Genomic DNA, 26,883 nt, shown 5'->3' on the forward strand with positions numbered 1-26,883 from the left:
CTTTATATAAATTCATATTACCATAGTATGTCTAACAATTATATTTAAACTATTAAACCTGTTAAACCGGTAGTATAACCATTTATTGTTATTCTTCAGAAAAATATTGATTTCTGTCAACTCCTTGAATTTTCTTACTCTTTGTAAGAATCCAATCCATTGTGTAGACCACTCCTAATTTTTCCAAATTCTTCAAAATAAAATTTTTAGAGAAATTGATAGTTTCCACAACGTGAGATGATAGATCTTTAGTTAAGGTGCTAGAATATAAACTTCTTCTTACGTATATTTGTAAATCCAAAAATACTATCTACTGGATGATTCTAGTAAGAGACAAGATCAATCTTTGAACCTATCAAGTTACCCCTCGATAAAACTCTAATAATAAACACGATATGGGAACCCACACGCCAACATAAGTTTGCCTACCTGCATATTGCCACGTCATGCTAATCCTATATTGAGGAATATAGAGAATAGGATGTCCTTTTGGTTGATATTCAATAATTTTCGAAACCTCCTTCGTGACAACAGAGTCCTCCAGAGACTAATTATGACCTTCATAACTAAATCGTTATGTCCTTGAGTAATCCGACTACTACATCATCACCTCATATTGAAGTCCCTTGTTTTCTTATAAGCCAGGATGGCTAATCATATTCACTTTGTAAATATTAAACACTTGGTGGACGTCAATAATTTATTTGGTCTTGTGGTCAATTCCTAATCCTAATATCGTAGTCGATCATTCACAATTTTTCATCATCATAGCCTGTGCACCGCCTGCGAATTGGTTAAATTACGGTAACACTGATGTGATGTATAAATTGAAAAAAAACACAGATTACCATCGGGTATATAACCTACGTTGAATTTCGAGGACGAAATTCCTGTAAGTTGGGAAGATGTAACAACCCAAAAATGGGGCTATAATTTTTTTATTTTGAAATGGAAAACTTATCGTTAGACGCCGAGTGTGATTTTGGTCGGATAGTTGAAGCGAACTATACATTAATGGGCTTGTGTTGAACTGTTGAGATGATAACTGATTGGCTCGGCCCGATGATTATGTAGAACCTGATAGAAATAGAGATGAGCAACAATAATACCACGTTTTATAAAATTGCGACCCGAATAATCAAATGAAACAAAATTTCAAAAATGATACGAACCATTTAATAATTATATTACTAAACAATATTAGTAACTTATAAAATTTAAAGAAGTTAACATGTCGACTCACGTACATGGTTAACACCTCGGTATTACCATTATTAGGACGAGTTAAATATTATATAAATAATACGCTGACATAGTTCAAACCGGGCTAAATAACTAAATATTAACTAAGGGCTTTGAGCCGAAGTCGGTTAACAAATTCCCAAAAACCGTTCAATGTTTAAACAATAAACAGGCACGACCCGTTATCCCTAATATCCACCTGAATCCAATGATAACTCGAGATGTATAATAAATATTTAAATCTTACCCTATATCCAAAATATATACAATTAATCACACCGTTTAATCGTTTACTCTGAACCTACCCTACCGCACCAATATTTAACGAACTCGCTTAAACCCAAACTATCCGAGAATTATATATAATAATATTCAACAATCCACAACTTATGTTTTATATACAAAATCTAGTATATTTATTCTATAAAATAAGTACTTGAAGTTTAATGAAATTTAGATGAGATTAGTTGATTTTATGAAGATACTCCTAATTACCCAATCCTTTGCACCTCCTCTTCTGGTATGTTCTCTTCCCTGTACCCTCTCTGATCTTGCAGCCAATTCACCCAATCACTATCGTTGCAGCAAAATTAACCACTCATCCTTCATGCAAACAGGTGAACCAATGAATCTTGCTTTCTCATCCCAATAAAAATCCGACCCATTAATCCTTGTTTACACTTTCAATCAACTAAAATCTCTGCTGAATTGATGTTGTTCAGCTGCTATAACTGAACCCAAATGACCCAGCTTTAAGTCGAAGAAAACCGGTAACATGTCGTGTTCTAACCAATATCTATTCCATTCTTTGACAAACCTTCTACTGATTTTAATGTTGGTACAAAAATGGCATCCTAAATATGTCCTTGCTTTCGGATTGTTCTCGGAAAACCGAAGGGACCAGCCCCTGTAAATTCTCCAATCGTTCAAGGTATTCGTCTTTCCTTTCGTTTTATTTCACATAATCGTAACCCATATGTTAAATGACCGGCACCTATACACGAAGAATCACACTCATGTAAAGGTGACAAATATATTCCAGAACCCTAACCTGTCACCAGTTACAAATTACTTTTACAAATGGAAAACCTGAACCGAAAACTCAGTCTTTAATCCTACCAAACGGGGGTGTAAACTGAACCATTAAACTTGATTAAACTTTCCAGAATATAGCAAGAATATAGCATGTTTTTGGAACTTCAAATCTACCCAAAACCTATAGTAAAGTTGTAACCAAACTGTAACTGTGATGGCTGCCAAATTCATGTGAAAGACTCTACAAAAAAACGAACCAAACCGAGACCATGTAATATCTAGACATTTTTCACAATGTCCAGAAGTTAAACACATCTATTTGGAGCTCTAAATATCTAAGCCTGAGTGTCGGATATTAATAGAGTGAACACCCTTGCTATTTTACTTAAAAGTCATTACTTTAATAACCCGTAAAGACAAGAAACAATCATAAGCTCTAACCATCTTACATGGCATCTCTTTTATGTAAAAGAATAATATTAATAGCGGGTTAGAGCAAATAAACAAGCTGTCCAAAAATTGTTAAGAACTTGTAATTGTTTTTAAAACCGAACCAAAAGGTGCTAGCGGGTCCAAAACGAACCGAAACCACTATTTAGGTTATGAGAACCTTAATACCAATATGAAACTTTAAACAAGTCACTATTGTGTATTAAAACAATTCACGACATGTTTCATTAACTGAAAACAAGTTCAAAATATATATATAAGAACGAAAGGGCATTTTCGGTAATAAAGTAAGCAAGGTATAAACTTATAAATTGAAAACAAAAATGTATAAAATTATAACAGAAAACTTTGACCATGAACCCCTAAAAGTAACACAAATTTCAGCCCTTAAAACCGTAGTCAATTTATAGCCATTCGGAGACTCGTCTAAGTGGAAACTAGCTCGAAAACCAACCCGACAATGTGACCTTGTTAACTTCTGTACATTTAACAAAATTTCGGGAAGTTATACATGCATATTTAGGTCCTTGAAATTGTATAAATCAGCCCCAAGGGATAATACTAAAATCGGGCTATAAAAACGTTTAAAATGACAATTTTGTAACTCGCTTAACTAAGAAATAAGCACTGTACTTATACTTTAACTTATTTTTACAGCCCTAAACATAATATATGATGAGTTATAGCGTGACCTAGAACTGCTTTACATGAATTATCATTATTAAAACCGAACTAAGACTCGAAAGAGGCAAAACCGGGCCCGTTAGCGAAAATTCAGCAAGGAGCATCTTTTAAAACCCACGAGATGTAAAAACAACATCTTTTTATTTATTATAACAGGTTATAACTCGTAGGTGACGAAAAGTGAGTTTTTGTTAAAAAGATAACGAAATGGTATTTTTGGAAACCGGTTATTTCTCAAAAACTGAAAGTATAAGATTGTGTTTTTGAAACAAAGGCTTATGAGTTCAAATGGCTAGATAAGACCTATAAATGTTTAAGAGAAAATGTATTTACAAAATGGGCCCGTTTGCATGCTTAAACTCATTGTTTCGTTTGAAACCGACAACGAGCCGGCTTTTAAAGACTAAAAGACTTCAGAAATATAAAATTAATATTTTCCAGGAGTTATAAAATTAAAAAGATTTATTATAATGTTATAAACCATTTTCAATATTTACAACACCCCTTTTTTATTAAGAAATAGAGTTTTAACGCGAGTTACGGTAAAAACGGCATAACCCGGACGAGCATTTGAAAAATATAAAGTTTTCAATTTTCTGAATTTTAATAGTACATATAAGTTAATAAAACCATGATTTTAGTGTTTACTTATTTTACCAAATTTAATCAAGTCCTTAACCCAATTTTTGCCTAAACGAACATTAAACGAAAGTGTGGGTACTAAACCCGTACGACACCAAACTTTCTGAATAATCAGACCTGAAAATAGCATATTTTAGTATACTATATGGTTATGGAAAATTAGAACTTTTAGTTATAAGAGCATTCGTTTATTTAAACTATTCTTTCAAGACATCGTTAAAAACCGACAACACCGGTTAACTAATATTGTCAACTTTTGCAAACACAAGGCATGGTTGTTTAAATAAAAATCATTAAACTTTTGATATCAATGAAATGTATAGAACTTCTATAGTCATATGGTAACCCGAAACCTAACCGAAAACCCGAACTTTCCAAAAAAAAATAGAAACTTTATCGAAAGCCGACAAATGAACCAAAGTAACTAAAACTCCCGAAAGTTGAATTATATACCTAAACACAAAACATCAATCTTATTAAGTTATTTAAGTACAAACTTCCAATCAAAGGAAAATTTACTCATCGAGAACCAAATGCGTTGGAAAACACTTAGAATTAACTAGTACAAAATACCATAGTGAATTGTACATTGTTCTTCGATAACTTATTGTTGATTAATATATATACTAGGCGTACTTGGTGATTTCTAGCATAGTGAAGGCTCATTGATTATCTTTCATATACATATTGCATACGGACTGAGATGAGTTTCTTGCTGCCATTTTAACTTAAACTTTTGGGCTGGATACATGTTGGTTTTACTTATGGTGTGATGTTTATCAAGACTTGTTTTCTGCCATGTTTTTTGTGCCGCTTTAAATTACACAATCATTAACTCAAGGAATGAGCCTATGGCTCGTATAGGTATTACTATTTGGGAGACTCCCACGCACAGTGACCTTATGCCAGGTAAACCACACTGAGGTATGCGTACCGTTGCGGCTTATGTCCTAACGTTTGGATTATGACTTGGTAGAGTAATAATCGGGGACGGGTGCCATTCGGGTGTAAGTAGAGGGGAGGCTTATAATTGAATGAAGGTATGATTGTGGACTTGATTGATGTGCACCATGCTTTATACTTACATACACGCAAACTTGTGCGCTTTTATAAATGAACTATTTTATGTGTATGTGAGTTAAACTCACGAACTCACCAACTTTTTAGTTGACACTTTTTAGCATGTATTCAGGTACTATCAGGATTAGCAATTTGGATTAGCCTTGTAATGAGAATGATTAAGGATATAGGCGTATGCCGAACATGAACAGTGAAGATTAGATGCCAAGAAGATTAGTAGAACCAACTTCGGGATTGTAGCGGTGTCAGAGAAGAGATAGTTGTGTTGCCTCACCTTGTCATAAATACTTAGTGCAAACTTTGTATCTTATTTTTCTCAATAATATTCCGCTGCTTACACATGGTACCAATTTGTCCTTGAAACTCCCAGGCCCCCCTATTGGCAGGGTGTGACAATACCCCCCCCCCCTCCATGTCTCTTGAATTCAAAGAGAAGAGATCAGTTTCCTATCATGTGCCTAGAGTCTCCACTATCCACATACCATAAGTTTTCCATGCATGTGAAATCTCTCTGCACATATAAAGGTAATTAGTTAGAAGGATTAACCCAAGCCCTATTGGTTTTCGGTTACTCATCAGAAGATATAATTCATTTTCTGTGAAGTTATTTACACGATTCATCAACTGTTTTTTAATTTTCAATTAACATTTTGATCTCAACATTTTGTGAAACTGTTGATGGATTGTTTGTTACAATTGTTTCCTGTGGTAAGATCCTTGTTGGTGGAGCATTTGTTACTTGAAGAAATCTTGAACTTGGAATGTTCTATAAGGCCATAGTAACAGGTGTTTCAACAGTTTCAAGCTGAACTTTCTTCATGGGAGTAGGACTTTGACTTTTGATGAACAACTTTTAAAAATTTACAATCTTCAGTTAGATGATTGTTTTTCTTGCATACGTCACATAGATTTGGATACAAAGGTTTCTTTTGTCAATTTTTTAGCTTTCATTTTCTTAGTCACACCCATTCTATCAACAACTATTGTTCCTGGTGACGTGTATCCAGGTACAGAGGTTAGATGAATTTCCTTTTGATTAATCTTTGAATCATTTCACTTAACATATGTAACAACTGATCTAGGAATAAATAAAGGTGCAGTTGCAACTAGTCTTTTGATTTCAATTATCTTTGAACTTCTGATGTTTTTGGGATATCAGATGTTTGAGTTGAAACGACTATTGTGGTATTCATAATTGTTTTTTTATTCAATTATCAGTTGTTATTGGAACTTTTGAATGATTGTAGTCATCTTTTGACTTATGACCATCTAATGTTGTGATAGTAATCTCTTTGACTCCATTGAGTGAATCAGTTCTTCGATGCCAATTTGCAATTTCATCTAAAGACTATATCTCCAATAATCTAATTCAATCTTCCTGTATGTTATAACTTTACCAATTCCCTGAAATATGGGGGTGGATACGTCCGCACATAGCCGGTGAATGACACTGACTATGTTGTAAACTCTTTTCATTACCATTGTGAAATCAACAATAATACCTTTGTGACTACTCATTAGAAACCCAACTCAGCGGGTTGTAATTACCCCAAGTACATGTACGATTAAACATACAAACAAAACTATTACTCTAAACAGCCCATTAGGCTTCCATAGGCGTGTCGATGATTTGCATGGTCTCAGGAAATGTTGAGTTGCTATGTATGAATGGATCTAGACACATGTATAATTTTAAGTAGAGTGTCCGTTTCTTGTTATTGCACGAAATAAATGAAATATTATTGTCACTTCAATAGTGTCTTCGAGCTATGAATAATCAATGTGCCTCCTCAATGTATAATCCGCCTAAAGTTGAGGTGTTACATGCGTTGTGGTGGTGAACGTTGTAGACACAACGTTTGTTTTGGAACTAGTTTCGAAAAATGGCCAATAGCAATGACTACAATTAAAAAAACTTCAATAGTTTTTACATAAATACTTAACCAATCTCATATTTTTAAAACACAACAAATCTTCTACATTCTCTTCAACAAATATTCAAAAACAATTTATCAAACTACCCAACCAAGATGTATCCATAAAACCCTTCAAGCTTCGGTTGTCACACCCCAACCTACGGCGGAAATGCCAAGGCGCGAACTGATTGTCACAGCTCTCAAGGTACTATCATGCAATATTTAAATGACAATATCTATTAATTTTATTCAATAAATCAAATACAAAATACAACTCATTAAACAAACAATAAACACAAATTTAATTCTTAATTTTATTTTTTCTAACATAATTCTTCACTAAATCTTCACAAAGTCTTGCAACTAATTCAAGCAATAACCTGCATATGCGTATAAAATAGAATATTGTCAACAACACATGTTGAGTGAGCAACACACCAGTTTAGTTGTACATATAGTATATATATAACAAAATACGTAGCAGCAACAAGTCATATGAGAATAACAAAATAACCAAATGAGCAAGTATAACTGAGATGTCGAGAAGCACAAAGGCTAACGACTGGCGTATGATCATACTAGACTGAGATTATGTTGGACCTCTCCGAATGCGGAAGCATACAAAGCACATAAACAAGTAAGGTATAAGTTGATAACACTTAAGACAATAGTTGCAGTTTTTAGTATAAGTATATATGAGAAATATATTTATCCATATGTCCCCAAAACGTGAAAAAAAATGAGTAAAAATATGGGAATGTGGTACTCACCTCGATAGACGAACAATAGTGAAAAGGGAAGTATTAAGAATGACGATTCGCGGAAATCACGTGTTGACGATAAGGCCTGATAAGGAAAATAGAATATGGATAGACTAAGTTAATGGTCTAGATCGAATAAGCGAGTTGGATATTTATAGAGCTATTAAGTCATATTATATTCTTTTTAATCATACCTTAAATAGTATTTTATTATATATAAAGATATTATATGAAAACAATTATTAGTTTGTTAAATTATATAAGGTATATTATAATGATTTATTATCTATAAAAATACTATATAAATAAAACACATTCTAAAAATATTATTAGTTTATTATGATATAATATTTTATTATGTAGAATTATTATTTAAGTAAATTACATCTTTAAAAGTATTTATTAGTTGTTGAAACATTTAACAAGTTTGTCCACATATATATATATATATATATATATAAAACCAAAACATTAGTTTACGTGGTATTATTTATACATATACGGACGAGAGACACGAGAACACAAGTATTATATAATCGGTTTTTAGAAAAATAGCTTATTTAGTTATTCTTATACTTATTATATTGATTAAAATATAATTTAAAAAAAGTTACCAAAAATATATATGAAAACGGGGTGACAGGGCTTCGAACACGCAACCTCTGCCCCGACTTTCACAAGAATTAACCAGCTGGGCTTAACCAGCATATGTGTCAAAAACCAGTTCTTGTATTTTTAAAATAATAACAGAAATAAAAATAATTAGATCAAAACCCTAGAATAATCAATTGCGTAAATCAGTAACTGTTAATCGAAATATTGTTAGGGCTTTTGATCTTGTAGATATCGCGATCAAAACCATATAAATCATTACCTTAATTAATGACGATTAGAGGGTTAAATTGAACGAGGTATAGCCGGCGACGTATTGATCCAGATTGGAGTCTTGCAGGTCAAGAAAACATAATTAACCATGGGGGTTTGCTTAGAGTTGGGCAGGGGATGATGCAAGAGTGTCTAATTAGATTATAATGATCGATAGATGGTATATTGATAAACGAGTTATGACGGTGTGAACATAAGATCAATCGTAAATTGTTTGATTTTGTTTTCTTAATTAAAAGCGTCGGTAGACCTAATTAGGCATGATGAATCATAATATTGATCTAATTCCAATTATAGAACGACAATTGTGGCTCAAGAAATCAAATGGATATACGGTTTGCGGGTTTGGATCTTGAATATGAGTTGGGTAAATGGGTTAGGATATATTAGTTGCAGATCAGCCCCTGAACTAATGAGGTGGATTCAAAACAGTTTAAAACCATTGTTTAGGGTTAACTTTTGTATATTTTTCAAAGTTAAGTTTATATAATAATAATAATAGTAGTAGTAGTAATAAATATAATTATAATAAACCATATAATAATTAAGAAAAAGATAAATAATATTTTTACATTGATTTAAATTTCCTGAAAAATGAAATCGGGTCGGGTAATTTGGTATTTGTTTATTATCGAACGATCCGAGTTGTTACATCGGTTTTGCCCGATTCTCCAGGAAATACGAGTCGAATAATCCACAACTGAATACCACCCAACCGATGCTACTAAACCCTCAATACCCATATCCGATTGGTATAAAATTTGATACCAACTTGGTGATATACATGCATATGTTAGGTGCCGGTGCTCAAGGCTGGTGTTTATAATCCGAGCATGATAGTCGGTGTTCATCAAACGAGCATGATGGTCGGTTCTCAATTCGAGGAAGATGAGACTAGGGGTGTTTCATAGTTCGGTTAATGATTTATTCAATTTGTTCTGTTTTTGTTATTTGTTTGGTTATGAGATTTTTATAATGATTTAACTTAATTGTAATTGAGCCGAATTTAATTTGGTTCGGGTTTGATTAAAACCGAGCAAATCAATTCAACTTTATTAATAGTTCTTCCAAACCAACAATTTGCCTTGAATTTAATATATGTTTGTGTTCTAGATTCGAACAGTTGTTATATGCCATAATAACTAAACACAACATATAAATGCTAAAACCAAAAGTTAAAGGCTATAATAAAACATCTAAACCGTTAAATAGTCAACCAGTAACCACAGAAAACCATCCTAACTATAAAAGTCATAAACATATTAAAATATAAAAGATTTGGTAGCGGTGTTAGGGTTTGTACCATGGAACCGTCAATGACTGATTAGAAAAATATATAATTTAGTATTGTGGTCTAGATTAGATATGGATATGGACATTGGGATACATATTATAAATGAGCTTAAAAAAGAATGAGTCATATACGAAATACAAAATAATTAATATAGTGTATATTTTATTCATTTAATTTGTTAACTGAATAAATCAAACTAATCTCTTAAAAAAATTAACGTATCTGTAAATTGAACCATAAACCGAATTCGGAATTTGGTTTTAGGTTATAATCAAATCGAAATTCGAATTGTGAATTCACATTCGATTTTTTCGATAATAGGAACAATTTGGTTTTTGGTTTTTGGTTTTTGTCAAAATGGACCGATATAAACAGCAAACGCCAACTTTGTCAAACGGTTTACTCTCAAAATAAAAAGGCGTGAGGTATCGGCACGTTGATTCCGAGATCATTGAAAACACGTTGATAGAGTTTCAATCCATCAATGAGAACTTCCTTTACATTAGTTGTTGGAATCATACGAAGGATCACCTTATGTGGGGCCTCGTAACCGACGTTCAACCCAAAAGTCAAAACGCATCAAAGGTCTAAAACCTCGTCTTCTATTGGTCCAGAAATTCAAGCATGTCGATGACAACTTTTTCGATATGCCTCGAACAGGGAGTAGAAGAAGCAGTAAGGGAAGGGGAAAAGGGGCGGGGTCATCGGCTGGTGTGAGTGCCGACATAAAAATCAATTTGAGGAAATAACCGTCGACTCCAAGGAATACAAGACATCGGGTATGAACGTGTTCAAGTCCATAAGGAAATTGCATGTGTCCTTAAAGCGAGGCAAATTGACGTAAATCTTGAAGTTTTAAGGAGAGTGTTCCCATAAACCAACCTCGAAAATCGAGCATCTGGCCAAGTACCGAATAAATAAAATTTATAAAAAATACAACCTTGAGTAATTTTTTTTAGGCTTTTTGGATTTTAATACTGCCAACTTTTACCCGTTGGATTTTAATACGCCTCTCCCAAAATTTTACCCTGCTTGTTTTTGTCACTCCGTCGCTAATAGAAGGCTAACGTCGTTAGTGAAGATGCTGAGGTGAAAGTTTTAATAATTGAGCTCGCAAGCCTACATGAAAGATACACTTTAAAGAAAGTTCATAATTTCTTGTATTTAGACACCACCTTGCCACCTCTATCTCCACCCCCACAACCCACCCACCCTCTTGCCTTCAACAACCACGACTAAAACAACCGCCGCAGCATCACCGTCTACACTCGTGCAAAAAGTCTAAATTCCCCAATCGGCTTTCCCACTAAAACGACTTCATTTTCTCTCAAGACATTTTCCTGGCCATTCATCACCGCATCACCTCACCTGAACTAAAATGACGCTATATATATACGAATTTCTTAAGTCATACATAAAAAACTAAATTTTGTAATCTATAATTATTCCAATCAAACTTGTATTCTAATTGAGTAATCAACTAATACGAAGGAGACAAGACCAGAGGTGGGATGCTTTGTTCATTGCGGAAATAATTAGCTGGATCAACCACACCTTTCACCATTGCCAACCTCTTAAAATTCCCTTTAAAATACTTCCTTCCCCATCTCACTGCTTCCTCGTACCTTGTATTACTACTTGTGCCCAGATCCAAATCCCTAAAGTTGACATAAGCTCCCCTGGGATTCTTGGACACATATGGTGTCATCTTCTCATATACCCTTGTTGTTGAAGCAACACGCTTCTCAGTTAACTCTTGATCATCCCATCTCGTAATATATTGTATGATGTACAAATTCCCTTTCCTATGCGGGTACGGAATCGCGGTGTCATCGATCTCGCTCATCTTCCCACCGTGCGGCTCCATCGCTAGAATCAAATTCTCTTCCAAACACCACTTCCATATCTTTTCAAGTACTTGTTCGGGCATCGGTTTCTTGACGTAATCTGATTTAAACTTGTAGTAACTTTTAGGCCACGGAGGTCTTTGTATGAGGGTGTCAACGCTTTGGCCTCTTAAATAAACCGAATAATAAACCACTGATTCAATCCAACTCATCTCGACGCAATCCTTTTCCTGTAATCCCAGTTCAGGAAACCCGTCGCTAACTATTTTCATAAGCTCGTCGGCCGTCCCCAGGAACAAAGAATTAATGGTTACAATCATCGTACCATTAACCGGTGTTACAAGAAGATTAATGAACAAATCTTCAGTTATGTTGGGTGCAATATGTTGCCACTTGTAAACAAGCCTCGTAGCATCGTGATCTAGCGTTTTAGAAAGACTGAAAACGGTAACAACTGGTGGAACATAAATAAGATTGATCTTCCAAGATAGTACGACTCCAAAACTAGCTCCACCACCTCCTCTGATGGCCCAAAACAAATCTTCACCCATCGTATCACGATCCAGGATTTCCCCATTAATATCTACAATAAGTGCATCGATCACGTTATCCGAAGACAAGCCGTACTTCCTTGCCATGGTGCCGAACCCGCCTCCGGTTAGCTGCCCACCAACACCAACCGATGTGCACTCTCCTGTTGGGAACCCAAGGAGGTTACTTTTTCTAGACACCCAATATGCTAGCTCCCCGAGAGTGGCACCCGATTCGACCCATGCGGTGTTATTATCCGAATCAACATGAGTTACTGATCGGAGTTGGTTGAGATCAACGACGACGAAAGGCGTGCCATCAAACGAGGCGTACGAAAGGCCTTCGTAGTCATGCCCGCCGCTTCGGATTCGGATGTTGAGTCCGAATTTAACGCCGCAAATGACGGTGGATTGGACATGGGAATACGACAAGGGTGTGATTATTGCTAGTGGTTTTGGGGTTGCGGTGGTGTCAAATCTAAGGTTTTGGATTGTTGATTGAAGAACGGCGGAGTATGAACAAGTGTTGTTAGGAGTGAAGATAATGTTTGATGAAATTGTGTGAGAGATGCAATCTAGAAATTCATTAGAGCTTCTTGATATGGAAAAACAAAGGACAAGGGTAAAGAAAAAAAATGATACATGTTTGGAATTAAAGAGATTGAACTTCATTTTCGTCTCTTATTTATCTATGTTGTATTGTCACCTCCTTCCTTATTTATAAGCAATCTTTTAATATGTTTGTTGTTCTCCGGTCGTCTTTAATAGTAACTAGGTTATTGACACGTTTACGACACGAGTGGAATATAGAAATCGTCAACTAAAGACATACTTAAAATGATAAAAGTTTGTTTTATATGTTTATTGAAAGAATTATTTGATATACTTGTAATTCATATTCCTATGTAAACAAAGTAAACAAAAACTTACTAAAAAAATAATATTCTTAAAACATTATCATTATAAAGTTGCAGCGTTAATCGTTGGTGATATCGGTGACACAATAGACTAACGCGATATAATTGTAACGACTCAGAGCAGATCTCTAGCAAGAGCTGGAATATATATGAGAGACCCATTTTCTACCTATGGTCAACAATATGTTGCTTTATCAAGATTGAATAGTAGATATTGTATTAAAATACATATTTTGAAAAAGTAAAGTAAAGTTTAAAACAAGACAACAAATATGATTTATAAGAAATATATTTATCGGTTTATGAATGTTTAATTTTTAAAGTTTTAAATTATATTTTCAAACAATATTTTATGAATATTTTTTTTTAATAATAAGACCCGTGATGGTTTTGAACTTTGAAGGACAAACGTGGCAATATGTAAGAAAACCAGTCTATTATTAGGTTTCATCCTTGAAATATGTGGAATGAAAGCAGCTCCTTTAAGTGGTGGTCATCGTAGGGCCTTGAACCTTGACCAAAATCATTGCAGTTTTCTTTAACGGCTAGCGAATCTGAAGAGGTATGTACCCGCCTCAACACCGAGCAAGGCGTTTCAACCCACAAGATATAGACAAGAAGCTTGAAATCAAGACATTATGAAGGCACAAAGCCAAAACCTACGCGCATGGCGCATATCACATATGCTCACGCATATCACATATGTTCATGCATCACATGCTCAGGCATCATATGCCCAGGCACCACACATGCTCAGGCATCATATGCCCAGGCACACATATGCTCGCGCATCACATATGCTCACGCATATCACATATGCGCGTGGCGCATCAGCGCGTGGCGCATATCACATCTGCGCATGAAACATCTGCGCGTGAGAATAAAGAGAAGACCTCGCGCAACCTCAGGATTGGCGCATATCACACATGCACATAATCAACCTCGTCCTTATCCAAATCAGGATTAGGGCAACCTTGATTGTGCACGTCAGACAACCTTCCAGAAGGTATCTTTTTAAGGAATAAGAATATGCTGATGTTGACAGCTGCCAAATGAAAGGTGGACAACTCAGCATAAACCATGTGCTACCACGTGATTACAACCAATGAAAAAGCACCAGGTGTCCCCAAGGACACGTGGCGCAGAGCAATTGGAGGAGGCCAACAAGGCTGAGCCCAATCAGTGGAAACCCTAGCACTATAAATACAGCATCAACTCCACAAGGAGAGACATTCATTCATTCACATTCAAGCAGATTCAATTACATTCACTCACAGACAGTTACAGTCAGTAACACTCACAATCACAGCAAATTACAGAGTATTCAGCTATTAAGCAATACTCTTCAGATTTCCTTACTCTCATAACATTATCTTCTCCTACAAATACTTATTCTCACACCGGAGGGTTACCCCAAAGAGGACCCCCCTGTCCCTTTCTGAGGGGTAAGATGACGGTGCTGTTCATTTTGTAGGTGGAAGAGCCCAGATCCAAGAAAACCATCGGTGAAATAGTATAATCACACCCGAGGAAAGTAGATCGTCTACCAGTGAGTCGATCCACGCTTCTTCATTGGCGCCATCCACTGTTACAACGGCAATCAGATCTCATCAGATCTATATATAAAAAAAAAATCACCATGGTTTCTGGCGTTCATAACGTTGATCAAGTTCTGGAGGATATTGAACATGAGGATGTTAATGAGGGACAGCAGTTTCTGAGGGGGCCGCGTGATTCTACGCGCACCACCAGTAACCGTCCCTTCATCACAACTCCTCACGGCCAGACTGAAACTCCTCCAGACGATCTCACGTTACAAAATCTTGCCGGCGCGAAACAAAAAGGACCAATGGGTCCAGAAGATGAAAAAAATGATCCTAAAGAATGGCTCATAAACTAGCAGCGGCGTCTAATGGACAAGTACAATGAGATGGTCAAACAGAAAAAGCTAGCCGACTTAACACAAAGGCAAGCGCTTGATAAGCAAACTGTTCATGGAACAAAAAGGCCGCGCGCGCCGGAAGAAGGACATTCTGTTCACACTGCACACACTGAGTTCAGTGATGAAGAAGTGCACAGCATGAGGAAGACGCGAGATACTCATGCAGGAGGCTCACAGCTACGCGCGCCTGTGAACATGGCGCCTGGAGCCAGAGCCGATCTGGATCTGCACATGCCGTACAGCCCACCAGTTAGAGGGCAAGTGGACGTAACCACACCGTATAGACCAGCCATCTTGGTGAAACATTCAAAGTTCACTGCGCGCATCGCGCAGGCTCCCATCCAGCACAAAACCAAGATGCCAAGTGGTTTGGGTAAATATGACGGCACAACAGATCCAGACGTTTTCTTGCAAGGTTTTTACAACACGGGAAACCTAGAGAGCTGGACGATGCCAACATGGTGTCACATGTTTGCTCGTTGCCTCACGGGCGCGGCGCGTGTCTGGTTCGAGAGCTTGCCGACTGGGCAAATTGATGGGTTCGAGGAACTATTGGAAAAGTTCCAAGCCCACTTCGTACAGCAGCGCAGACACACGCGCGACCCTGATGACATCATGCACTGCGTGCGCAGGAATGATGAAACGATTGAAGACTACATCACTCGTTTCAATCAGGAGTCTCTGGCAATCGGAGGTATAACTGAGCAACTCCTGCGCGTGGCCTTTATACAAGGCGCGCGCAGTGATCAACTCCGCCAAGCTCTCGTAAGCAGAGATGGCATGCCCACCACGTGGGCCAAGTTAATGGAAGCATCGCGAGTTTTCGCGAGGAATGAAAAACAAATTGCCCAAGATAGGGCAAGAGAAAGAGCGCATCAAGCTGAGTCACCGCGCAGCAAAGAAAAGAGGGGCAAGCAGAACTCTGTATGGTCCAGGTTGCAACCAACCAGTTTTTCTTCCGCAGAAAAGCAGGCGCAACCAAGCTCAACCCAGCCCCAAAAAGATGTTCGTAATCGTGGGGAGGGTGACAGGAGGGAGGGCGGCAGAGATCCTAACAGACCTCTGCCAAGAATATGGACTCCCCTCACTAAAACGCCTTCACAGGTGTTAAGCACTGAGAACGTCCAGTTCAAAAGCCCCAAGCCACTACATTACAAGGGACCATCAGACAGTGGCAAGTACTGTTAGTTTCACAAGTCCACAGGACACAATACTGATGCATGCCACCACTTGAAGGATGCAATTGAAAAGGATGTGAAATCAGGCAAGCTGGCTCACCTGGTAAAAAACTCAAGACCAGAAAATGAACAACCAGAAGGAGCCTCTGCCAGCAAAAAGTACAAAAGAATCTGTGTAGCCGAGGGAGGAAGGCAAGGGCAAATATCAAGAAAGAGAAGCGCGCAAATCCAAGGAGATTGGCGCGAGCAACAAGTCATCTTCCCGAGAATCAGGGGAGGCCCTTCCATCAGCAGTCCTCTTGTCATCACTACACACATTGCTCATTACGATGTGTCAAAAGTCCTGGTGGACACTGGCAGCGAATCAGACATAATGTATGAGCAATGTTTCAGGAAACTGGATCCGGCAGACCAAGCAAGGCTTGAAATTGTGAATGCACCAAACTCTGGTGTTTCCAATGAAATCATTCATCCCCTAGGTCAAATACAATTTGAACTAACCATGGGGGATGAGAAACACAAGCGAGCCGAAGTTGTCAACTTCTTGGTCTTGCCCACCACTTCTTGCCACAATATGATCTTGGGTAGAGGAACGATTGCCCAATTTAACGCCATACCGTCGCCAGCGCACGGCGCGTTGGGGTTCCCAACACCAACAGGTGTAACTTTTGTATACCGGGATCATTTGTGTGCAGTGACAAGTACTCCGCGGGAGGGGAGAATGAAACTTCCAATGGCAGACAACGCGCCAGAGGAATGGATTCTCAACCCAAAATTCCCGGAGCAGAAAATCACAATTGGCGCAACGATATCAGACGACACGAGGTTGAGAATGAAAAGGTTGCTCACAGCATATATGTCGGTCTTCGCGTGGCAACACTCTGATATGACTGGGGTTCCGCGAGATCTGGCGCAGCATTCTCTAAACACCTTCAAGATTGTAGAGCCAATTGCTCAAAAGAAGAGAATCATGGGGGATGAAAAGGTGAGGGCCATGAATGAACAGGTTGAGGATCTATTGCGCGCAAACATCATCCGCCCGATACGATACCAGACATGGGTAGCCAATCCTGTGATGGTAAAGAAAAGTAACGGGTCATGGAGGATGTGCATTGACTTCAAGGACCTCAACAAAGCGTGCCCAAAGGATTGTTACCCCCTACCAAACATCGATGCAAAGGTGGACTCCGTGGCGCCATTCAAGCTAAAATGTTTCCTGGATGCATACAAAGGCTATCACCAGATTCAAATGGCACCACAAGATGAGGACAAGACCGCCTTCAGAACCGACAAGGGTGTTTTTTGTTACACAAAAATGCCCTTTGGTTTGAAGAATGCGGGCGCCACCTACCAAAGACTTATGGATGCCGTTTTCAGCGAGCAAATCGGAAGAAACCTAGAAGTCTATGTGGATGATTTGGTGATCAAGAGCAGGGAGGAAAAGAAAATGCTCAAAGACATCGAAGAAACCCTTGGGCGCCTAAAGGAAGTTAACATGAAGCTCAATCCGAGCAAATGTACTTTCGGCGTGCTTGAGGGAAAATTTCTAGGTGTAATGGTCACCAAGGATGGTTTCAAGGTAAACCCTGAGAAGGTGGAGGCCATCCTTGACATGACCTCGCCATCCACCATGAAAGAAGTCCAGAAGCTGAATGGTATATTGGTTTCAATCAACAGGTTCCTAGCGAACCATGCAAGCAAATCTACCCCGTTTATCAACACATTGAGGAATTGCTTAAAGAAAAGCCAATTCAAATGGACTCCTGAGGCCGAGCAAGCTTTCAGGGAGATAAAAGAATGTTTGATAAATCTACCCGCGCTCACAGCTCCTCTTCCTGGTGAAACTTTGACATTATACCTATCAGCAGGAGAGCGCGCCATCGGCGCAGTATTATTGGTGGATCGCAAGGGAATCCAAACGCCAATATACTATGTGAGTCGGGTGCTGACAGATCCTGAGACGCGCTACTCCATCATGGAGAAGTTAGTTTTATCACTAACACACGCGTCGCGCAAGCTTCATAGATATTTCAATGGTCATCCCATTGAAGTTCTGACTGGTTACAACATCCAGCAAGTCTTGCGGCGCCCCGCGCTCTCAGGAAGGCTGACAAAGTGGGCGCTGGAATTAGGAGAGCACACGATCTCCTATAAGCCCCGTCCAGCAATAAAGGGACAAGTCTTGGCTGATTTCATTGCAGAAGTCCCAGAAGGAAAAATTGAAGAGGCTCAGCGCGAGGTAGACCCTCCGCGAGCCAATGATGAAGAAAATGTTTGGAGATTGTTCACTGACGGAGCTTCAAACAATGAAGGGTCCGGCGCAGGCCTCAAACTGGTGGATCCAGAGAATCATGAATATACTTACGCCATCAGGTTGGACTTCAAGAGCACCAACAATTAGGCTGAGTATGAAGCCCTGCTGGCTGGCCTGCGCATCGCGCAAAAATTCGGAGTTAAAAATCTAGAGGCCCATGTTGATTCATACTTGGTAGCAGCACAGGTCAATGGCCTTTATGATGCCAAGGAGAACACCATGCCTCTATATCTAGAGCAGGCGAAAAAGCTCATCGAGCAATTTGACTGCTTCAGAATCATTCATATTCCGCGCAGTGAAAACAAATCTGCAGACGCGCTGAGTAAGATGGCATCAACCAGTTTTGATCACTTTGGCAAAGATGTCAGGGTAGAAGTTATGAGCAACCCGTCGGTGGTAGCGAAGTCTGTCCTGGTAACTCATACAACCCCTTCATCATGGATAACTCCAATAATGGAATTCTTGAAGGAGGGAAAGGTACCAGATGATCGCGCACAAGCGAGGAAGATAAGACACAAGGCGCAGAACTATGAACTGCTTGATGGTACATTATATCGACGTTCTTATCTTGGGCCGCTCATGAAATGCCTAGATGCTGAGGAAGCAAGCTATGTGATCAGAGAGATACATGAAGGAATCTGTGGAATACATGCTGGCCCACGCATGGTGGTTGCCAAGGCAATGAGCGCAGGTTACTATTGGCCTGGCATGTACTTGGACGCTCTAAAAGAGATCCAAAAATGCAAAGCATGTCAGAGCTATGCGCCAAACACCATGCGGCCAAAGAACAACTTGATTCCGGTGACCTCCGCATGGCCTTTCCACAAATGGGCAATCGATATTGTGGGTCCCCTACCGCAAGCGCCTGGGCGAGTAAAATTTTTGTAGTGGCAGTAGACTATTTTACAAAATGGGTCGAAGCCAAGCCACTAGCAAAAATCACAGCCGAAGCGATGAAGCAGTTTATCTGGAGCCACATCATATGCCGTTTTGGCTTGCCCATGGAAATTGTGAGCGATAATGGCAAGCAATTCACTGACAAGAAGATATCCAGCTGGCTCAAGGAATTGCGCATCAACCAAATTTTCACTTCAGTTTATCACCCTCAGGGGAATGGACAAGTGGAACGCGCTAATCAAAGCTTGCTGAATGGACTGAAGAAAAGGTTAGAGGGAGAATCCCATTCTTGGGTTGAAGAGCTACCTAATGTCCTGTGGGCACACAGGACATTAAGCAAAACCAGCAATGGCGAATCCCCGTTCAGCCTAACCTATGGAACAGAGGCAATGATTCCAGCAGAAATTGGGTGCCCATCCCATAGAGTGCTCATGATGAGCAAGATTGATAACGAGCGCGAAAGAAGGTTGGATCTCAACTTACTTGAAGGGCGCAGAGAGGCGGCTATCATCAGTGAGGCCAAATACAAGAAAAAACTGGAAAAATATTATAACCAGCGTGTGAAAGAATGCCACTTTAAGAAAAATGATTTTGTCCTTCGCAACAATGAAGCTAGCCGTGCGATACCCCCGGGAAAAATGTCCCCCAATTGGGAGGGACCTTATCAAATCTCAGAAGAATTGGGGAAAGGCGCATATGCTTTAAAAGATTTGAATGGAAAGAAGATCCCGCGCGCATGGAACGCGGCACAGCTTAGAAAATGTTTCATGTAAATGTCAAGTTTGTAATCAAGGCTTTTTAAGCCATTATGAATAATGATACGCGCTATCTTCTCTTAATGTGGATTCTATTACCTTTTGCATACATGTTTCACACTTCCCTTTATTAATTTTGAGCAATACGACAACATTGTATTGACATCAAAACGAAATAAAAACGAAGTAAAACATACATGCGCGAGCTTCAAGCTCAAACGCGTTAAGGAGTCTTAACTCTAAAGCGTCAGGGCCTTAGCCCAATTCTATTACCTTTTGCATACATGTTTCACACTTCCCTTTATTAATTTTGAGCAATATGACAACATTATATTGACATCAAAACAAAATAAAACGAAGTAAAACATACATGCGCAAACGCGTTAAAGAGTCTTAACTCTAAAACGTCAGGGCCTTAGCCCAAAATTATGAGCCTTAGCTGAGGGCCTTAGCCCAATAATGTGAGCCTTAGCTCAAATCACTCACAACATCCATCCTGCATGCTGCGCAGCCTGACCATAAAATACCTAAACACAACTAAGGCAAAGCAAACGCCAAAACATAGTTGTTAAGGTCTCAGGTCGAGGTCGCGCATAAAATTGTAATGGATATCTGAGTAACACACTGACGCGTAAGGCTAAAAAACTCATAATTCCATAAACGCCCGATAACGTCGCGCAAAAGAGGAATAATGAAAGCGCCAAGACACGTGTCAACATAATCAAGATATGGCAAAATCACTTACAATATGACAAGGGTTAAGTATAATAAATTCCTTACAACCTTGTTCTTATTCCAACGTGCAAGCATATCTTATATAAAGAGATGAATGGGAATGCGCAAGATGCGAAGAAGGGAAAAACAAAATTTCATTCCAAAGCATCGAAATTTACAAGTTTACAAGATGAGATACAAACTACAAAAAAAAAAAAAAAAAAAAAAAAAAAAAACATGAAGGGCTTCTCAAGTCTCCACGTTGACATCAGCCTCTTCATCATCCTCATCATCGCCCTCGGCATCTGGCGCATCCTGCTCCTCATCTCCAAACTGACCATAGTCAAGTTCTTCGTCTTGAATGGAGTCTTCTAGCACAACAGTGTCAGGAGCGGATCCTTTGGCCACGCCAGAGCCGCTAGCAACGCCAGCATTCGCCGCGCCATCATCGTCGCCGCCAGCCCTCTTGCACTCCTCAAGTAATTTCTTTAGCGCGACGAGATCGGGCTGGTCAGCAAGCGCGGATATCTGCAAATCATAAGCAAAAATATGAGTACAAAGATACTTGGAAAATAAATCAAAGTAATCTCATTAAAGTTAAAATACCTGCGCAAGGATGGGAATGGGAGTATTCATATACTTCTCCCCCATCGCGGCCATGTCCGCGCAGGCAACGGAGCTCTGATAAGGGTACTCGGATGGGTTCTTCTTCAGCATGCCATATTCATAGCCATCCGTAAACCCTTCAGCTCGCCCCACCAAGCGCGCGGCAGCGTTGCAGTCCATCACAAGGGCCTGAAACTCGTCTGAGTATTTCATCGCGAAAGCACAACGAGTCATGCCCTGTGAGACTAGCCAGTGGCAATCCTGCGCGAGGCCAGCAACAGACGTCTCGAGGGCAGGAACCTGAGAGTTTAATAACTCAACAGTTTCCTTAGTCTTTTTTAGCTCCTCTTTGTCGGACGCTGCTGCCGCCAAGATTTCTTCTTTTTCCGCCCGCGCAGCATCAAGTGCTTCCTGGCTAGACGCTGCCGTCGCCAGGGCTTCATCTTTATCGGCCTGCGCGGCCGCCAGTTCCCTCTTCAGGCGCGCAACCTCACTCTCCAGTGATGATTTTTCAGTGATAGACTGGATAAGAGCTTGGTCACGCGCCTCCGCCTCCAGCTCCAAGTCGCGCGCTCTGCGCGCGTACTTGGCCGCATCCGCCTCCGCCGCCTGCAGCTTCTCCCGCGCCGCATGAAGCTCATGCCCGCGCTTCACGAAGGCGTTGTTGGCACTTGCTCTGTTCTCACTGAGCTCGGCTTGGAGCTTTTCAGCTCTCTCGCGAGCATCAGAAAGATGCCAAGCAGACACCTTAGCCTCTTGCTTGGCTTCCGCAAGAGCATCACGTACATTTACGTAATCAGAGCGAAGCTCTTGGGAGGCAGCAATGAAGGCCGACCCAGCAAACATATGATCATTGAGCAGGTCGTCGCGAGCGCGGTCCTCCTGGAACCTCCTTTCAGATGGAGGCACAGCATGAGCCCAGAATTCCGCACACACCCCCATGGACTGAAATGTGCTATCTTCAGTAATATTCCATCTCGGGCGGTAAGTGTGATCGGCTTCCTGCAAAAATAAAGAAATTATCTAAGTCATCAAAACATTAAGATGGAAGTCCGCGCAGCGAAGCAAAAAAGAACCTATACCTGTGGGGATGAAGCAGAAAAGTCAGCGCCAGCCCCACGAGAAGGCTCCGCCGCGAAACCTCGTGGCGCTGCAGGGCTGGCGCGGGCGGCATCGGAGTCTTCAACTGCAAACTCCTCATCCTCCTCTGAAATAGGCCTCTTCTCCTGCGACCTAGAATCAAAATCGGTCTCGCGAGGAGGGCTGTGCGCAGGAGGAGGTGAGGGAGGTCTCGGCGCCGCCAGGTCGGCGCGCAAAACGGCCTCCTGCTCCTTAGTAATCCCAATGAGGGGAGATTCATCACTTGCAGGAGCAGGAGCAGAGCCAGCGGCGCTGGCGCCAGCGCCAGGAGTGCCGCCAGAAGCTTGTACGCCAGCTACGGCTTCTATGAAAAAATCAACAACAACAAATGGTTCATGACTTGATCTAAAAGAAAGTCAGAAAAAAAGAGCGCAATACGTACCTTGGCGCAACTCCGTTCTCGAAGCAAACATCGCCATGAAGTCCATTCTACCCTTCTTTGAGGGTAAAACAGGGGACTTCGAAGCGACCTCCGGCGCAGCCTCGGCATCTTGTTGCGCGGTTGCCGGCTCTACAAACATTTGAGTGAGCAAAGATTCATTAGTAATTCTATCAGAATAGCGCTCATAGAACCATAAAGATAAGCAAAAGATAAGGAAAGTATACCTGTCGAGGGCGCAACACCGCTTCCCTTTTCCGCCGCGGGAAGGGAGGAGGTAGCGCCACCATACCTCAAGTGGACAGGAGGTCTGCCCACTTTTTGAGGCAGGGAAGCCAAGGAAACCTTGGTGGTAAATTCCTGGGTTTTCCCAAATCCCCCCGCCTGAGTAGGAGGATCCTGAACAACAGGGGCAACATCTTTTTTCTTTTTCTTGCTGGCCCCTGCGCCAGTTTTCCCCTTAGCTTTACGCTTTAGTTGGGGCGCCTCCTCTTCCTCCTCCTCTTCCGCGAGCTCCAGCTCGTAATTTTCAAGCGCATCTACAATACATGCAACAGAAGTGTTAGCCAAATTTGGTATTATAAAGGCAAATGCATAAGTACAAAGGCTTACCAGGCGCATCGCTGTCAAACAGAAATCCCAGATCAACAGGGATGAACATGTCATCAAAGCGATCGGGGAAGCCAACCTCCCCAGCGCCCAGCGCGACGGATCCACCCTCCATGTGCTCATCATAGGCGGCATGGATATACTCCTTGGTGACTGCACAAAACAAGTCAAATGATATCAGCAAAAAGAATTATATTCGCGCAGAAGTAAAGCGATGAGATTAACTTACATAACCCGTCGACTTGGATAACGGGCTCAAGTGCGCTGTCCGCCCACCTCTTGCTCATACCAACCCCCACCAGCGCCTCCTCACAAATGTTCTTGGCGGGGGATGGTTCAGCGGTCAGCTTATTAACCCAGGCGCCAGTTGGGTTCTTGAGGACACCCACATCCGCAGGCGCAGATGTGATCGCGCGCATGGTCATACGGATGGGGATCACGCCAGCCCTGATATAAAAAAACCTCTCAGACCAGTCATGAAGGCTCTTGAATGAAACAGTGGAGCACTTCACCTTCTGACTGCGAGGAATGAAGGAGAACCAAGAATCTTGGATCTTGGGCTTATAAAAAAATTGAAAGCGCCGAGGGGTGGGCTCCTCGCGCTGAGATTTGCACATGAACTCAAAATGAGTCATGCGCACAAGTCCAAACGGATGGACTTGGGATATATGAATCCCATAGAACCGAAGCAGCGCACCCACAAACCTTGTCATCGGGAGACGAAGGTTGCAGTGGGTGAAAAAATGGCAATACAATGATATGTAGCCGGTAGGCGGGTCCGCCGCCGTTTGCCCGGACCCAGGCATCATGCAGCCAAACAGGGGGGGAAAACCCTGAGAGGCGATGAGGCTGTCAAGATCCGCCTGCCTCAGTTTGCAGGGGATTTCATTCCACCTCTTCACGGCCTTGGTCCTCCCTACCTCCTCCGATGAGCCCTCAGCAGCCTTCTTCCCCTTGCCGGTCTTCTTCAATGTAGACATTACTAACGATTTTCTACGGCAATGGATGGGGGAGATTGTGTTGTCTGAACTATCAGACATACAATTGTAAAATCGAACAGGGGAAACTTCTGAAGAACAGATAGCTGGAAGCAGAACAAAGGTAATCGTAAGACAAAGACAGAAAGAAAGAGCTCTGAATGATAAACAAAAAGATGAAGGATAAAAAAACTCTAAGGGCTGGCTTTTATAGGCCCAGGAGAGAGAAATATGGGTGCTGATCGGACTTCACGCGCCCCCACTCACAGGTGTAAGCCAACGCGAGCGCGACACGTGTCCCTGACACTGTGTGAGGGGACACGAAAAGAAACTCAACAGCTGTTGCCAGAGTTCACGCGCCGCCACTCGCAGGAATGACCAATGCGAGCGCGACACGTGTTCCTGACACTCTGTGAGGGGACATGAAAGGCAACTGTAGCACCTCGAGCACACGAAAGGTCTGACACGTCTCCATCACGTACATAGACGATTCGTTTTCAACCAAAAGGATAGAATTCCGCGCAATGACGAGTAATAAGAAGAAAAGGACAAAACCCCTACTAAAAGACCAAACTGTTAAGTCTAATATCTATCTTGCCTCGCTCGCGAGAGACAAGACACACATTAGACTGGGGGGGCTTGAAGAGGTATTACCCGCCTCAACACCGAGCAAGGCGTTTCAACCCACAAGATATAGACAAGAAGCTTGAAATCAAGACATTATGAAGGCACAAAGCCAAAACCTACGCGCATGGCGCATATCACATATGCTCACGCATATCACATATGTTCATGCATCACATGCTCAGGCATCATATGCCCAGGCACCACACATGCTCAGGCATCATATGCCCAGGCACCACACATGCTCAGGCATCATATGCCCAGGCACACATATGCTCGCGCATCACATATGCTCACGCATATCACATATGCGCGTGGCGCATATCACATCTGCGCATGAAACATCTGCGCGTGAGAATAAAGAGAAGACTTCGCGCAACCTCAGGATTGGCGCATATCACACATGCACATAATCAACCTCGTCCTTATCCAAATCAGGATTAGGGAAACCTTGATTGTGCACGTCAGACAACCTTCCAGAAGGTATCTTTTTAAGGAATAAGAATATGCTGATGTTGACAGCTGCCAAATGAAAGGTGGACAACTCAGCATAAACCATGTGCTACCACGTGATTACAACCAATGAAAAAGCACCAGGTGTCCCCAAGGACACGTGGCGCAGAGCAATTGGAGGAGGCCAACAAGGCTGAGCCCAATCAGTGGAAACCCTAGCACTATAAATACAGCATCAACTCCACAAGGAGAGACATTCATTCATTCACATTCAAGCAGATTCAATTACATTCACTCACAGACAGTTACAGTCAGTAACACTCACAATCACAGCAAATTACAGAGTATTCAGCTATTAAGCAATACTCTTCAGATTTCCTTACTCTCATAACATTATCTTCTCCTACAAATACTTATTCTCACACCGGAGGGTTACCCCAAAGAGGACCCGTCTGTCCCTTTCTGAGGGGTAAGATGACGGTGCTGTTCATTTTGTAGGTGGAAGAGCCCAGATCCAAGAAAACCATCGGTGAAATAGTATAATCACACCCGAGGAAAGTAGATCGTCTACCAGTGAGTCGATCCACGCTTCTTCAGAATCTTTTAATTAAATTTGGAGGTGCTTGTTTTTCAGAAAATCTCCTCCTGACCAATGGTTAGTGTTTGGGTAAAAAAAATTATGGCTTTCTGTGGGGTGGTATTTTAGCGATGACATAGAAAGTGAAACAAAAGTAAAAAGTGTGAAAAAGTTAACAACATAGTCATGTCAAAATGGGGCAACGGGACTCTCCAAATATGAAAAGTGCGATAGCCTAAATGCAAAAAAGTAATCATTTTAAAAAAATAGATGGTCCCATATGGTGCCGTCGCGTGTCAGTAAGGGAATATGGTTGGATCTAGCCATCTTAAATGGTTGATCCAGTCACCATGCACTTCCACATTGTTGCTTACGTGAATTGCCATTATAAGAGAGGAATCTAATTCAGTCATCTCAGATTGACGGACACCTAAA

The 26,883-nt window shown here is 40.8% G+C and overlaps 1 pseudogene; it reads right to left on the reverse strand.

Annotated features, from left to right (window-relative positions):
• Positions 1–11,448: 11,448 nt before the first annotated feature.
• On the reverse strand, positions 11,449–13,131 carry LOC143588991 (tetrahydroberberine oxidase pseudogene; annotated as a pseudogene).
• Positions 13,132–26,883: the final 13,752 nt, after the last annotated feature.

This window comes from Bidens hawaiensis, unplaced genomic scaffold (assembly GCF_021521415.1).
Source record: "Bidens hawaiensis isolate Kalapana, Puna unplaced genomic scaffold, B.hawaiensis_p1.1 tig00037132_1, whole genome shotgun sequence".
In the NCBI taxonomy this organism is placed as follows: Eukaryota; Viridiplantae; Streptophyta; class Magnoliopsida; order Asterales; family Asteraceae; genus Bidens; species Bidens hawaiensis.